Source organism: Pristiophorus japonicus, chromosome 1, assembly GCF_044704955.1.
Source record: "Pristiophorus japonicus isolate sPriJap1 chromosome 1, sPriJap1.hap1, whole genome shotgun sequence".
In the NCBI taxonomy this organism is placed as follows: Eukaryota; Metazoa; Chordata; class Chondrichthyes; family Pristiophoridae; genus Pristiophorus; species Pristiophorus japonicus.
In genome coordinates this window covers 468,702,491-468,703,708 of record NC_091977.1, presented here as the reverse complement: position 1 = coordinate 468,703,708, position 1,218 = coordinate 468,702,491, and positions in this window count along the sequence as shown.

Sequence of the window (1,218 nt, the reverse complement as noted above, 5' to 3'; positions counted from 1 at the left end):
TTGGAAGGAAATTAAATTGTTCAATATTATTTCTCAGTTTCAAGATCTTCGTTCAATTAACAATTTTATTTATATTTAATATTCAATGGACAAATATATGGATTTATGTTTGTACTGGAACAATCTTGTTTTAAATCGTTGAAGTATACTATTCATATAACAACATACAGATATTTAATAAAACTTTTTTTTAGATAAACATGCTTTGCTTTTGGTTTGATTACACATACTTAAAAAGTTTTACTTATGCATTTGTGATGAGAAGTGGGTACTGATAATGACTGACTTCACATACCACTGAAATCAGTTACCAAAAGTCTGCAAAAACAACAAAAATAAAACATTGCCAATGTGTGAGAGATCAGTGGCATGAATGAACTAAGGAATTACCAGGAAAATTTACACTCCAGGTGAAAAGGACTTCCTTCCATAAAATGAAAAAGCTACTTGCATTTATATAGCGCCTTATCGGGAGTTGGGAGGAGGCCAGCATCACGAGAGCCGAGTGGGCGCGGGATGACAAAGGGTGGCGGCAGCTTAGAGCAGGGGCAGTTCGGGAGGAGGCCGGCTGCAACAGGGGCAGAAAGTTAAAAAAAAATCAAAATCGTAGTGTGATGTCACAGCCAAGCAGGTAAGTGATTGGCTGGTGGATTGATGAGTATTTTTTTCTTTTTTTCTTTTCTTTAAGAAACCTTTGGCATTGTTGTAGGATAGAAACTGCAATTAAATATATGTGATCTTTATTATCTAAAGAGAACCAGTTAATAAAATCGTCTGCTGAGTAGTGGCTGTACGTGTTTTGCTAAGGTTTAGAATTTAGAGGTTCTACTTGATAATTCTGAGTGTAACTAGAGGGATGGCAGGGCAGCTCAGTCCTGTGGATTGCACATCCTGTGGCATGTGGGAAATCCTGGATGCTTCACGCAGCTGGGACGACCATGTGTGCAGGAGGTGTCTCCAGCTGCACCAACTTGAGCTCTGTGTTTTACATAGAAACATAGAAAATAGGTGCAGGTGTAGACAATTCGGCCCTTCGAGCCTGCACCACCATTCAATAAGATCATGGCTGATCATTCCCTCAGTACCCCTTTCCTGCTTTCCCTCCATACCCCTTGATCCCTTTAGCTGCAGGGGCTATATCTAACTCCCTCTTGAATATATCCAATGAACTAGCATCAACAACTCTCTGCAGTAGGGAATTCCACAGGCTAACAACTC